This window comes from Sylvia atricapilla, chromosome 2 (genome assembly GCF_009819655.1).
Source record: "Sylvia atricapilla isolate bSylAtr1 chromosome 2, bSylAtr1.pri, whole genome shotgun sequence".
Classification (NCBI taxonomy): Eukaryota; Metazoa; Chordata; class Aves; order Passeriformes; family Sylviidae; genus Sylvia; species Sylvia atricapilla.
In genome coordinates this window covers 23,874,086-23,886,638 of record NC_089141.1, presented here as the reverse complement: position 1 = coordinate 23,886,638, position 12,553 = coordinate 23,874,086, and positions in this window count along the sequence as shown.

Genomic DNA, 12,553 nt, shown 5'->3' with positions numbered 1-12,553 from the left:
GGAGAGATTAAGGGTCTTGTTCTTGCACCTGTAAGGTCCCTCCTCATGACAGCTGTCCAGAGACATGGTGCTGGCAGAGAGATTAAGAGCTTTTGGTCATTTTTATTTTATATAATAACATACCTTATATTCATAATCCTTATTATTATAATCCATTCATTATTTCCATCCAATCCATTAGCACATATTATGTTACTTATAGGATGGGAAGAGTGCTATTTGGCTGACATACTACAACTGATAAAAGCCTTTACACCACCAGCAAAATATAGATTAGAGTGGTATGGGAGGCAGCAGCCAGTCTTGAACTCACATGAATTTGTGTTTGTCACATGAGGACCAGATAGCACAAAACACAGCAGAAAAGTAGAGGCAGATAATGGCCATGTGTGAAGAGGGAATGTTACTGTGGGAAAAACGTGCATCAGAGTGAAAGGGTAAAAAGGGACAGTGCAGAAATCAGAATATCCACATAGATAAAAGAGGATATAGACACAAAGTGGGAAGAATCCAGGCTTCTCCAGTGAGGTCTACTAAGCTGATGCAGTGTTATTGCAGAGAAACCTCCATCAGATTGGTTCTTTTCAGGAACCTTCTACCATGACAGTGCTTGTATAAAGTAAGACTAAGGTGAAGAAAATCTGAGACAGATCCAAGCTCCAAAGGCTGATAAACACAGTCTCCTGAGAAAATATTTCCTCTGAGCCTACGACAACTTAATTCCTCAGGCACACCAGCAAGAGGGAGTGAAGAATGGCTATTTCTTTTTCCTCACTCCTCACAAAGCACAGAAAGAAAGAAAGAGGGCATCAAGAGGATGAAGCCAGGCTCTTCTCAGTGGTTTCATGCGTCAGGATAAGAGACAATGGGCAGAAATTGATACACAGAAAGTTCCACCTGAATATGAGAAAGAACTTCTTGAATGTGGGGCTGATTGAGCACTGGAACAGGTTGCCCAGAGAGGTTGTGGAGTCTCCTTCCCTGAAATATTCCACAACTGTCTGTATGCAATCCTGTGCCATGTGCTCTGGGATGACCCTGCTTGAGCAGGGAGGTTGGACCAGATGACCCATTCTTTTGTGAAAAGCTCACAACAGCTCCATGGAGATAAAAAGCACTCTGCTGAAGCCAGGCAAACATGTGAAGACAAAACCACAAAAGATCTCTTCAGTTCCCCTTAGCTCACAATCCATCAGATATCATGGACATCAGCACTGTTGAAGCTTTTGAAGTAGATTAATTTGGCAAATTAAACTTCCAAGTATACTTGTTTCTAAGTAGATTCCCATGCACACTGAGAATGGCTATCTTTTTGACACCTCTGAACCCCTTTTTTTCCTAGTGATTGTTGCAAGTGCCTTAAGCCCCCGCTGGGGTCTGGGCATATTTTGGAGAGTCAGTTCCTCCAGACTGTTCTTGCTGAAGCACTGCAACCTTTCTTCCCTCTTCAGTGGTGTTCCTGAGGAGGTTTTCAGCATCACATACTTAATTAGCCAACCACAGACACCCAAATTCTGCTTGATGAGCATCCATTGATTTATACAGTTTCTCTCAAGCATTTTCAAGCCCCACCTCAATAATTTGGTCTTCTCAAGTCACAGTTCCCTGCCTGCTGATCTGCATAAGATCATATGAGATGACTCAGCTATATTACATCACCCCATTTATATTATTTCAGTTCCCACGTCATAGTACCTTGTAACGGAGTTCAGATTGTGGCTAATTTCCTTGGACCTGCATCTTCATTTACTTACCAGTACCCTTTGAAGAGGATTTAGAATTTTCCTAGTATCTGCAAAAACACTGAATCTGTGGTATATCATTTTCATTCATGCTGTTGGCAATACGCAGGATTGAATATGATTTTGGATCTGTGAAACCCTTGTAAAAGCATTCTGCGAATACATGCCTTGAATGGTATTAGATTGGCTCTTGTATCTTCTGAAGATGCCAATTACTGATGCTTTCCATGCTTGCTTGGCTTTCCTTTCTTCACTCTTCAGTTTCACAGATATGACAGAGACATTTCAAACCTACAATCAAAAGTAATCTGAACTGTGAACTGCACAACAATAAAGAAATCATCAACATCTTGTAAATAAGAGCAGTAGTATTAACTGCACAGGGTTGTCCAATATTGTGCCTTTTTTCTGTTGGGCAACTATTTAGAAAAACTATTCACACGGAACAGTGAGCATGTATTAAAAAGCCTCTGCTAAATCACACAAATGAGTCAGTCCAATGTACCACTTGTGACTCACAGATGATCTGCAGTGGCAACAAATAAGCCCTGTTGAAGATGCTGCCTTACAGACGAAATACAACTCTGAATTTCTAGTTGCTAATGATGACCCATCTCTTCTTGCTCTAATTACTGGAGGCATTAAGTCTGTTGCATTAGCTGAAGCATGTACTTGGGTCAAGACAGACAACTAAACCAAATGATCCCAACAGATTTAATAATCTCTGACAGTTCTCTTGCCTTCTTAAACTGTTGTCCCATTTCTCCCCATTAGTGGATTAAGTGACTGTGCAAAATGAGTAATTGTAGCTTGAATCCCCTATAACATTTATGCTTGACAGTCGTTAGTACTGTTCAGCCTCCATTCAGAGGATAGCAGCATAACATAATCAGGCTTTTTGGGGGCAAAAGTTCTGGGAATTTATTTGGGTTTTTTTTTTCCACTTTGTCTTTGAACAAGTTCATATGAGTAAAGGGGATACTTCAATGACAAAAGCCTGGGATGGTCTACAGGGAAAAGAAAGTCCTGCTAATTCACTGTGACAGCACCAGAATCATATATGGGTGCCAAATTGAAATGCTTCTCCACTCATTCCCTCTCGTTACCAATCAATACTTGGCAGGCTCAGAAATGCTCCAAATGCCTATGCTGCTTGTTCTCACTGCCACACGTTCTCACATTAGCCTTGGGCCTGCACTTCATAGCATGCAAGTTTAAGGTTTATATCCTTTCCAAACTAAGTCCAGCACTGGATCAGGTCCAGTGGTTTATAAAACCTGGTATCTTTCCTCCATTCGTGGTCATACCAGACACGTTAGAAAAAGGCAGATAGCTTTTGCTAGAAATGAGCTCTCTTAACCTGGAAGAGGTTTGAAACCCAAACTTATTTATAACCTGAGTCTTTTCAGGCTGCAGTGTAGTATTTCCAAAGAAAGTGATCACTCCAGGATCACCAACTGAGGATGTGGGAAATTCTGAAAAAGCCTGAGATTATAATGCTGCTACCCACCACCGACCAGCCTCAATTAGGAAATTCATCAGAATCCAGTCAATTTTGCAGCTGCTGTTAAGCATCAAGCCACTGGGCAGCAAACATAAATCATACAGCAGTGCTTCTAGTATTGCCAACATCACTGGGACCCAGTGTGGTGATGTGTTCAGGGTCTGGAAATTTCCACGTTGAAAATGGTCAGCTCAGAAGATGGGAGGAGAGGCAGGAAGCTGAGAGCCCTGTATGCATCTGCTCTGAGGCTTCCAGGAGAGTTTTCTCAGATTTTGGGCAGGAAAACTGGCATTTTGCATTCTGAATCCACATACTGTCCTCTGTAAGTTCACTGAAATAGTGTAAGTTCAGTGCATCATAATTTAAACATAAAATATTGCACTAGACCATTTCCAAGCATTTTTAAGGGTATTTTTCCTCCATGTTTTATCCATCACTAAACTACAACTGTTTCTGCTGTTTCAATCAGGATGTCGCACCATCTTGAAAACCTACCTGCAGCCAACATCCACAAAAATGAGAGCCTTCCAGCACTTTTATTTATATGCTTAGGTAAATGGCCTGCATGCCAAAAATGAAATACTTGATACCACTGATTTAAACACATGGTTAGAAAAACAGCATCTGGAAAAAACATGTTTGGCAAAGCACAGTGCAACTGGGAAAACTTTTAGCACTAGAAGTCTTTTCAGGTGAAAAAAAGCTGCCTCACTTTTGATCTCAGCATAGGTTTGCTGTTTCTTTTCAGGTGTCAAGAAAAGGATTTTAAATCTAGAGGCACAGTAACTTGGGACAGACAGAGCAAGCCTAAGATTTAGAAGAGCCAAACCAAGAAGCATGCTTGCAATGATGCTCTGTCAACAAGAGGGGCTGAATGAGACTCGATCACTGCATTTCCAGGAGCTGGTATTTTTTTTTCCTGACTGCTCTCAGAACACAGTGTTAGCTTGTATTACTTTTACACTTTGCTATTGTGTCCAATATGACCCAATTCAGAACTTATTGCTTGAGTCCACGGCAGTTTGAAGCAAATTGAGTAAATTACCAGTGCTATGTGAGAATAGTCACTCCAACACAAACTCAGTTGGGAGAGAGAAGACTCAGACTGGCATCCCTGTTTATGTGCTTCATCCAGTCACTGACTAATAAAAAAGGTACAAGAGTTCACTGGAGCTGGAGCGAGAAAATAAGTCTCATGTATCACAGGCCAATAACAGTTACATACCCATAACATCTATTGCCTTCTCTTGATCAAAATACAATTACTGCAGAACAAACAGGTCAGCTTGAGCAAGGAAACTGAGAAGGGTCCTCAGGCCCAAAAAAGCCTGGTCCCTAGGAGCTATTTTAGAGTGCTGAAAGAAATACTTGTGTGGGAGGAGAGTAAGATTAAAAAAAAATAAATAGCTAAACCAAACAAAACAACAAAAAAATTCCAATAACATCAACAAAAAAAGCAGCACAAACCCCCCTCCCACCCAAACCAAACAAAAATCCACAAAAAGCCCCCAACAGAGTGAAGACAGCTGACAACCACATTTTGTTTGAACCACATGAAAAGCAGATGTGTTTTTGTACAACCTTGGTTAGCAGTATTGCCAATCTACTACAAAAGCTGTCTGATCAAACTCCTCAGCTTCCCACCCTATGCACAAAGGTCAGAAATACCAAACTTCCCAGGTGATCCCTTAGAGTACATCAGCTTGGACACTGTGTTGTGTCCTGGGGCTAATATGGCACTGCGGAGAGGCTGGAAAAGAGAAGCTGAAGAAGTAATTAGGATTAAAGGAAGATTTTTGCCAATATACCTGCAGAAGGGGCCCAAGAAAAGCACAGGGGAAGGCCCAGACAACATTTTGTGTGGGAAGAAAGCAGGGGAGGAGAGTCACTGTGACTCTGCAATGCATGGGCCCAGAGGGAAACAACTGCCATGAGGGAACATTACCGTGCAATGAGAACACCAGCAGAAGTGAGAAATAACTTGCTTTTTATTAGAAGTATGATGTATGTATCACAAAGCAGACAAAGATAATAAGCAAACTAGTGAGAACAAGCAATCTCTGCAGAGGCTGATTCAGTAAAGACTTTTCAGAGAATTTCTGGACAGATAAGATAATGACCTGCATAGCTACACACTCCAGCTTCATTCACTGGAACATGAGCTAACAGCCTCCAGTCCAAGCCATGTCTGGCTAATACATGTGCTATTCTTTCAGTCTGTAACTTCTGAAAATTTGTCATCCTCAACAGCAGGCAGCAGGAGAAAGCAAGCAAGCAAACAATTTCATTCTTAAGCAAACATTTCCTCCTTCGTCTCAGACTCATAAAACTATACAGCGTCAAGCTAATTCCCATAACCAGCTGCCCAGCCCTTTCCACTTTATTGGCTGTTTGTGCAGTCAGAGCCAAACTGCCAAAGGGAGAGGGTCAATCGTTTGTGCTGCATCTGCTCCAGGCAGTGACAGGCCACGGGACACATATCCAGGGCTAGAACTAGTTAAATGCAGATTAAGGGCACTGAGAACAGGAGTGGGGGAGGAAAAACAATAGTGGAATAAAACCACTGGGAATATGCAGAGCAAGTTGCTTGTCCAGGCTAGTGCATGAGGGAGCATCTCTCTGATCCTTGGGTTTTCATGGAGGGAGGGAAACAGGCAGACGAGCTTCAAATGGAAAACGAGGTGAATAATGCTACCAGTCATCTGGTGGGAGAGGGACAGTTTGGGTCAGGAGGGAAGAATAGCATGCACAGGAGCACAGGATTATTCAGTTTCTGCTACTCCATGAACTGCTCTCTATCAAAGCAAAGGCTGGCAGAGAAAACAATCAAATGGCAGTTTAGAACAGAGCACTGATGCCTATTCCCCACAGTCACTTTTTCCAGATTCTGACAATATTTTCTTTGCCACTGGACAGGGGACAGGAAATGCAGTCAAGCCATTTACTACCTCACTGCCAGGTAATGAAGACAAATGTCCAAATTCTGCCATTCCCTGATGATGTTTTGGCAGGAGCACTGAGGACAGGGACTATGGCCTTGAGCATTTGCATCCCACTTTAAGAAGGGGTGTTCAAGAGACCACTAGAGCTCATGGGAACTCCCCTAGTACATGTTAGTAACACCACCACGGACATTTTGCTATGCTAAACCCCCCAAAGTGTTTCCAGTCTTTCAACATCAATCAGCACAACTGAAGCCAGTAGTAAATTGATTCTCACATTCCACTGGTGCCAGATTTTGTTAGAAATGATTTGTGATAGATATGGTGGAATATATTGATTAGTACTGACAGTCCCAGTTTCCCAGGCGCTTTGTAGCACTGCCTTTCCAAAATGACCTGCTTTCCACCTTGTCAATTTTCTTCTGCAGAGTCCATTAGAAATATCTATTCTATTCTGAGAGCTTCATGTCCCTCCAGAAAACAAAACAAAAGGGTCAGGCAAGTTAAAAAAAAAATCAGTGCAATAAAATAGATTTGTGGTGTTGCAAAAGAACTTCTTTTTATTGAGACATATTGTGTCAGGGGAAGAAAAGGCACAAAATAAGTTACAAAGACATTGGACGAACCATATGAGTCAGAGGCAGTATCAGAGCTGTTACAAATCACCTAAAAGTTGGCTTACTAACATAGGTTAGCCTCTACAAAATTCTTAAAAGATGTATTTAAAATTATTGAAATAATTCTGAAATTAACAGAGAAAGTAAAGACCATAAATACTAACTTTTTACTAAATTCACCTGGGTCTACCCATCATCACCCTCTCTTTGCAGACAGAGATCTGTGGAAAAATATTTAGTATTACAGAATTATTTTAAAAACTCATTAACATGTTGTAAATTAGGAACCTGATATTTACTTTTCATACCTCCAGTGAAGTACAATACATACAGGTAAGGCAGTATGCATAGGAAATACATTAAGAAAACAGAATAGGTAAGTGCAATTATTCTGAATATTTCAACATTTGTTATGGCCCCTCACCTATGGCAAAGAACATCTTAAAAAGATGGATCCAACAGCTGTTCACAGAACATATGAATATATCACCATAAAAGGTCTACTGTGGAAAAGCTTATGCTGCCCTCAGTTGTGACTTCTCAGATGAAGTATTCTACAAACAGACTTTCCAGCAGTACAGCTCTGAGTTAACAACAGCACACAAATACAATAAAAGAAGAGAAAATACTTCTGAAATATATCAACCCTCATTTTAACATGGGAAGGCTTGTAACACTCAGTATTCCATTAATCCAAACTAAATATTCGACAGTACACACATCAACTATATACAACTTCATTTTTGTACTGAATCTGCTCCTCCTGCCCCCATTACCAATTTCCTGTTACTCAGCTCTCAACTGGCCAAGACTATCGATTGTTAGTTCAAATTAAATAGGAATGAGAAAACAATGTAGAAGTCTACAGGATACAGAGACTACACAAAGACTTGTTTCCATGATGATGAAAGGTGGAGCAGCAAAAAAAAGTTTACCCCTTTGGCTGGTCCTCTGGTCAAGAGGAGGCCTAAGTCCTGTCTTCTGAAATCAGCAAGGACGTAAATGCACAGACACAGAGCTGGGCTATAAATGTCTGTTTGTGTCCTTAGGAGTTTCAGTTACTTGACCTAAGACAGGGCTGTAAATGCCAAGAAAAAGACATTACAGTGCTACAACAGGACGAGGAAAAAGGATAAGCCCATGCCAGCACAAGAGAAACTGAGAGACAGCTGAGCAGAAAAAAACACCAAAGGAGAATCAGCCTGAGCAGAGGCTGAGAGCAGACTCAAAAGAAGCTACAGCTCTAAAGGGACTGTGGCTGGTGATGAAACCCACAAGAGAGCAGTGGAACAAGAAACAAAGAGGAGTGAATAAACAGAGCACAACAGAGTGATCCCAGTCTCCTGTGCTGCGTGTTGCCTTGCTGAAGGGACTGAGCATGACAGGCAGCCAAGGAACTGGAGGATGGCATGGGGAGAGAGAGGCAAGACAAGTGTCTGGAGAAGAGCAGCAGCATTTTCCTTAAGTGTTTTCATTATTTTTAATTCCAATACCAAAGCAGCAACAAAAAAATTAGCTGGCAATAAATTAAACTGATTAAAGTCCCCCAACTCAAAACTTACTGCCTATGAAAAGTCATGTCTTCAGCTGACATTAGCATAAAATTAAGGGCTTTCTGTCCCTTTTAAAGGCAAACAATATATACAGAAATGCCACGTTCTAACTGTGTTAACTACGACGCTCCTTGGAAATTTTAAGTCTTTTAAGTAAATTTACAAGGCCTTTGACAAAACCTTTAAAAGAGAAGGATGGCTTGAGGACTTTAAGTCATGGATTCCCACACAAATAAAAAAAGGAAATATTTTGTAGTTTCCCCAAAATCAATTAAATACAAAAGTGACCAAAAAAAAACCCAACAAAAAACCAAAAAATCTCAACATAAGAGGTAGCTTAAAAAATCAAAATATTATTTGATTCAGGAAGCAAAGATAGTGCAATAAAAGTATCCATCCAAAAAATGTATTTCCCATTTCCACATTAGTCAAATTTTAACATGAACAAAATAAAATTCGGGTTGGATTTTGAGAAGTGAAAGGCATCAAATACTAGAAACCAGTATTTTAGAGGCATACTTGAAATCAAGGTATACACAACTCTCATCACAAATCACCTAGCAGTGATTTGCTCTGTAACAATTTTCATCAGCATCTGCAAAACTGATTTTTCCTACAGACTAACAAACATCAGAAATGCCTGTCTCCAAATCAGGCTTCTGTAATTTAAAAGCATTTTGTTTGAAAACAGATGTACCAGATAACGTACCAGATACCTCTCCCAGGATATTTTTAAGTAGATACAACTTTCAATGCTGGCAAAGGATTTCTTACTGCCATACTTCTGCCCTGGCTCCTGACATAGTAGGTATAATATGAGCACCTCAGATGCATTGGTGGGAAGCAGTAACATGCATGATAAAGACAGATTTCCTCTAGAAACCTTTAGTGAATGAGGGCAGCCAAGTATTTAAACAAACTTCATCCTACAATCTTGCTGTATACACCCCTTGGTCCCCCTTTATTCTGTACACATAGCAGAGAATGGCTTGAAAGAAATAATCTCTTCTGGGCCTAATCAGCCCTTGCTGCACGAAGTTTTATCCACCTGCCTTTTTCTTGCTGACACACATGGAGCTATGACAAGGCCGACTTGCAATGAATATGAGCTGTAATAGGGACTTAAAATTCATACATTATTATTTAGCAATGCCTCAAACAGAGTGTGTATTTTATAAAAATCTGCTAGATCCCATGAAGCTCCAGGCAAACTGTTTACTAGCAATGCTAATTTGTAAGATTGATGAATGAACTAACAAATTCCATTATGCAGTTTTTAACCGGGTTTTATCAGTTTTAGAGTAAACTTTGATATTTGCAACTCAGAATCAAACAGGTTCTGCAATTTCTCTGTAATGGCTACATGGTATAAATTCTGAATGTTCTACAAAAAGAACACTTTAATCCTTCATTTAATTTCTTTGGTTTCTCAGAAACAAGAGCTACTAAAGTGAACTGAGTAATGGAAGACAAGCAAACAAAGGTAACTCTCTGTCCCTATAGTTTCAAGGATGCTTGTAAATACCAGTTCTGGCAGGCTTCATGGATAAATTCTAAATGAAGGCAGCTAGAACTAGTTTTGACTATTGCTTTCCAGCAAAAACTGTCTTTGGCACTTACACAATCCAATTCTGTGATGGTACTTTACACATATTCCCATATAAAACTGATTGAGCAAATTAAAGACTACTTTTATAAAACCGGCACTTCAAAATAGAACAAAAAAAATCTGTTACCTATTAGGCAATGCAGGAGCATTTTCCAGAGCAGCAGAAACAGAAAATAGTGCAGTCAAACCAAAATTAAGATGAGAAAGTTCAGTAAATTCAGTCTATCTGGGTAGAAGCTTTACTCAGCTCTGCTATCCTTAAATAACAGTAGCACCTGGAAAATCTGAAGGCTACAACGGACTAGATAAAATTAAAATGCGTTACAATACACAGCATGTAAAAATTATGTATAAATTTGTTCACCCTCCAATTCTACACTTAGATCTGCCAGAGAGGTTTTCTTATGTAGGTGTCTTTTTACCACGTATGTTGCAGTAAGATACAATGAATGAGACTCAAAATACAGCTACACCCTAAGTCTCCTGTTTGGTAAACAGCCGAATATAGACATTTCTGACACAAGCATTGTGTCAGGCCAGACTAACTTCCACCATCAAATGACAGCATTGCTCTTGGGCTTTTTTGACGTCTTTACTGCAAGGCTCACAGTTTGCAGTCACAGATTCAGCTGTGTCAAAGTGCATGTGCCAGAGAAGCTCTCACAGGGTGGGAAAAGGGATCAACAGCACACCAACCTTCAGCTAAAACAAAATACTACTAACCCAATCTGCATTCAGTGATAATTATCTGCTTTCAGCAGGAGTGAGAGTTTTAGCTCAAATGTTCCCTTTAACACACTCCAGGAAAAATTCCTCACTTTCCCCTTTTCCTCAGTAGAAGAAAAACATTCTCTTGCAAACTGCTTTTATATGTTTAGGTGAAATACACTGTACAATGTATGGCTCAGCTGCATTCCCCATGGTTTTGTAAATGATATCCTACTAACCTCACAACATCCACACAGTCTGGAGATGCTGGCATGGATTGCACACTGAGCTGATGAGCATGTGGCTCCCATCCTTAAAGCCTTGACTGTAACTGCAGTGGAAACAAGCTACAACCTGCTGCATGTTAGCTAGGTGTCTCTGGAGAGGTTCTTCACTCAGCATCCTCCCATGAACACAGTCATCTCTCTGGCTCTCCTTTAACACAGAGTTTCTAAGTTTCTGGTATGTCAGGGGCCTCTGAACAGCACTTTCACAATTCCTAAATAAAGAGCACTAGCTTTGTTTGGAGAAATTTAAAAAAAATAAACTTGTCTCATCACTTTTGTATGGTATTCTCTTCAGCCTACCAAAAGAAGCCAGGTAGTAAAATTCTTTTAGATGCTGAAGCATAATTTCACAAGAGGTTGAATGACAAGCACAACAAATAATTCTAACATTCCTGTCCTAAAGGCAAGCCGGCAAATTAAAGCCATAATAACCAGCTATATAACAATCTCAAAAACAGGGCTTTCCAATTTTAATTATTTTGGTGCAATGCCATTTCATAAAGAAGCTGAGTCCAAAAGAAAGGAGGCAGGCCCCATTTTATTTTGATCCAAAGAAATGTTTCATCACTGAAGAGGCAGTGCTGGACACAGTGGACATTAAAAAGGAAATTATGAAACTGATACTCCCAATATGACATCCTGGAACCAATACTAGCTCTGAAGGCAGAAGCTTCAAGTCAAGACAAGGAGCAAGAAGGCAATTATTTCTACCCAACAGCTGCTGTTTTGTGCTTTCACTTACCCTTGCCCTAAGGTGTTTTGGTTGAATCTTCTTTTTTTTTTTTTCACTTCTTCCAGCTCATTCTCCTCCATGCTGCCTCACATGACCTACCCCTCTCTTTACCCCTCTCCTTCACTCTTAGCTGTATTCAGTCATCACTTGTGAGCACCCCAGGTAGGTGAGGTATGTTTGGGACTCTGCTGAGACCTGACTGATCAGCACCATGGGAAAGGCTCTCTTCTCTCTAGCATAATCCCACTGAGTGAGCTACCTGGAAAAAAAAAATCACAGCCAAAATAATCCAGAGAAGAAATTCTATCCTGGGAAAAGTGGTACCTTAGTGTCTACACAACACGAAAATAGCCAACAGTACCTGTTATTCTAGCAAAAAACATGACAGATTATCATACTACACTAAACTATAGCAAGAACCTTGGTCTCAGACTCCCAGCACTACAACATGCAGGAAAGTTATGTATCCAGTGCTGCATCATCCTCTGCTTTCCAGTATCTCCTCGTGGCCAACTTACTACCTAGACACTGAGATACAACTATCTCAATACTGTAAAGCATTACATATCATGGGTAAGAAGAAAAGTGATCCTACAGGTTTCTGTACTGGAAGGCCAGCTCATACTAAGAATGAACAGCCTCAGAAAAGAAATTTAATGCACCTAATGGATTCCAACTTCAGAACACAAAGCTGGAGAGGAAAGTCTGATGCTACATTGCTGAGCTCCTCCTGCAGGAGTTCTCTCCTCTAAACTTTCTGAATTAACTGATATGGGAAAGTAACAATGCAAGATCTAAAATTCCTTTTTAAATATTCCCTTGAAAATTCCAAAGGTGAAAACATGGGAAAGACTTAAG